A 3,773-nucleotide genomic window follows, 5' to 3' on the forward strand; every position below is an offset into this window, starting at 1 on the left:
TGCTACAACAAGCGGAAGTAAGCAAATAACCGGAACTAGTTACAGCTATTCTAATTCGGGAATGATACCGGATAAGTAGTGCTAAAATCATAGTAACAAATCCGAGTAAGACTCCAAATTGCTGTTCTATTTTTCCTTCTGCCGTGTTAATGGCTTCCTTTAGCTTTAAGTAGAGAGCAACATTTGGTGTGAGGGAAGGGTTTAAACAAATTGTTGTAACAAAAAAAAAGCACCCCATAAAATCAAATGGTTGTTTTCTCGATTGAATGATTGATTGATTGAATGATTTATATTGATTGATTGAATGGTTTATATTGATTGATTGATTGAATGAATGATATCTCACGGTTGATGTCTTTTACCGTTATCCATGGTCTAATCAAATGATTGAGTGATTGGTTATTTGATTGATTGATTGATTGATTGATTGGTTATTTGATTGATTGATTTATATAGCTCATAGTTGATGCCTTTTATCGTTGTGTAGCATACGAAATTTGATTGTCTTATCCATGGTATCTGCCATGCAGATGACACACACCCAAGAGGTGAAGATGGTTTGCCATACAATTTAGATAATCGTTAATAACTGTTATAGAAGCAATCAAGAGTATACGAAAATATTTAAACGATAAGGTCTGATCGACTGTAAGGGACTGTCCATATTAATTTTATGATAGAAAAAGTCTCAAAACCAATTGAGGAATTTTTTTTGAAAGCTAAATCTGAACGTGTATTTGGACAAAATATAAATAACATTTTCTTCGTATTTTGGAATATTCTTTTAAAGTATGAACAAAATTTGGTCTACAAATGCGGATCGTTCAGAAAAAAACAACAATATCGAGACAGGACGAATTGTAACTGGATTAACTTTACTTAGCCCCGAAATATTCTTAATACACTGCAACAAGTTAAGATTCAGAAACTCTTTCATAGACAATAATACATTGTAACACAAATTTATTCTATAAAATAGTTTTGTTCCATTTAAACTCTCGGTGGCCGAGTGGTCTAATTAGTCGAACTACTGCATCACTAGCCAGTCAACACTGAGGTTGTGAGTTCGAATCCCGCACTTGGCAGATGCACTCGACTACAATATTAATTGACTAGGACTGTCAGTTTTCCTACCGAAGGTCTATGGTTCTCTCCGGGCACTCCTGCTTCCTCCACCAATATAAACTGACCGCCACGAAATAGCACAATAGCAAAACACCAATCAATCAAAAATTAAACTCTTTCTTACAGTTTTTCAATTTAACACCGAAAATCTTTGAATATTGTATTATCGGTACTAACATTGATTTTTAATCTTTTTATAGTCATAAAAAATTATGATCCTAAATCCTGTCGAACTTACTATATATGTACTTTTATTTTGTCATTGCACAAGGTCATGCTTTTCTCAGACTGTGTATAATACGTCCTAATACTAAACCCAACGAGAAAAATTATCGTGAAAGATTAACCAACGGTGGTCAAGCATTGCGATTGGATCGTGAAAGATCTGGTATCGGATCGTGAATGCAATTAAGTGAAATTCTACTTCAAAATCTGTGAACAATCTGCTGTATTTTCAAAAGGTGGAACAAATCAGAAAAAAAAAATTGTGTCTGTCAAAATAATTCAACTTCCTAAATAATACTGTGCACTACTTTAACGAAAAACGCAGTATTTTTCAAGAAAATATAAAAGGCGATATACGATCCAACGAGAATCATTAAGAAAAATCACGTTTTGTATCTATAATGGTCACATTCCAATAGATCTTGATATATTGGAAACTTAATTTTTAGTGTGTCAGATTGTCCAGTAAATAAAAGTATGCCATTACTTAAAAGAAATAATATCATTTTTGAAAAAAAGTATAATTTTGTTGATTTTCAATCAAAATTGATCGTGAAAGATCAGGCATCGCATTATATTGATCATGAAAGACAAAGCGTGACCAGGCTTAATGATCAGAAAACAACATTTCTTTTACACATTGATATACTTGTAATTGATTGAAGCGTGTAAGCACTTACTAAGAACGTAAATTAACGCTTTTTTGTGAAATATGATTATATACATGTATACATATAGACCCATATTTAGACATGTTGTCATTTAAGCGGCAGCGCTAACTAGGAATCCAAGATAATAAGATCTCCAAGAACGCAAATTGTCGAAAAGTGAATATCTTTTGTATGTGAAGCAAGAGGGGATCTGGTGGTCTTCCCTGGAAATATCTTAATTGTGTGCGTTTTTGTTTTGGTAAGGGTTAGATCAAAGAAGCTATATCATTTAATTTTACATACAGGTATAATGAAGATGTAATTTTCATTAACAATACAAGCCTTTCTGATTGGGTCCCAGTAATTGTCCTGAACTAGAGATTACGGACACCACATGTACAGCTTCCTAAACCTCATATTTGGACTGCATATATACTCATATATACCTCGAATTTGACTACATCGGTCATCTCAATACCTGAATCTATGACAAACGATAATTTCAAATTTGAAATTATAAATTTTCCTCACCATAGCAGCAATTTTACAACTTCCTCCGCGTATGGATTATACATTGCTCAATTCAAACGATATTCAAGAGCTTGCAGCTGCTTCTCAGAATTTGTGAAAAGTCCTCAGTGCATGTCTGAAAAAGTAAAGAGCCAAGGTTTTGTGAAAGAATGTCTCGTCCTTTTTCTCAAAAAGTTAATTGGAAAGTACCAAGACCTAATAGATAAATATTCAGTGTCTACTTCACAAAGAACACAGTATGGTCTTAAATGATAGATTCTAGGTGCTGCTGAATCTGTGTAGAATTTATCTACTTTACAGTTTTACCTTTATTTGTCTTTGTACTAGTATGTTCCATTTGGGCGTATGACTCTTGACGTGGTTCGGTATATGCGCATCCAGTTTTCAGGTTGTTGGCTTTTGGCGTTTCTAATGCGAGTGAGTCCAGAGATGCGATTCGGGCACATGAGGTGTTTATAGTGCTGTTTTCATTTTGTATAGTACCCTTGTATTTATATTTTACTTATTTTGTATTCTATTGGGAAAGTGTATGTCATTGTGCTTGACTATACTGACTGCACTATCAACTACAAAAACTTTTTTTGTTGATCGACGTCTTTGTTTGATTTAATTGTAAGTGTGTTTGAACGTTTAATTCAGTTGTGCTGTATGTCTGTGATGTATGTTTACACTGTTTTGCTTGATCCCAGTAATGGCAACGTTTACCAATTATGTCTGTTTGGGTTGCTCAGACACCCAATTTGGCTAATTACGGAATATAAAAAAAAACTGTCATTCAAGTGGGCGTTTTAGCTAGCTAGAAAACCTGGTTTAACCATCCATTTTCCGAAGAAAATGCCTGTTCCAAGTCAGGAATATGACCGTTGTTTTCCTGCGATTTTTTTTAAACAATGTTTTTTTTCCAATTTTTTTATAGTTATGACTGTGCATAAAAAATAATGGAAATCAGATGAGACAATCTGAACTTTTCATACGACATAAAATTTATGCAGGACGGGTAGACGGACTTGTATTATTATAAGGTAACTAGTCGGTGTAGTATTATCAAATGGCATTGAACGTTACCATCATAGCCCTATTCAGAAAACAAAAGTGAAGCGGAATAAGTCATGCAAATCATATCTTTTGCTATACCAATTACAAATATAAATTACCATGTCACCCCTTTAAAGAATGATTTGATCGTAATAACGAATGAGCGGCAACAGATCTTTCGCGATCCATTACGATCATCAAAAAGCG

The sequence above is a fragment of the Mytilus californianus genome, unplaced genomic scaffold (genome assembly GCF_021869535.1).
Source record: "Mytilus californianus isolate M0D057914Y unplaced genomic scaffold, xbMytCali1.0.p SCAF_14, whole genome shotgun sequence".
NCBI classification, from domain to species: domain Eukaryota; kingdom Metazoa; phylum Mollusca; class Bivalvia; order Mytilida; family Mytilidae; genus Mytilus; species Mytilus californianus.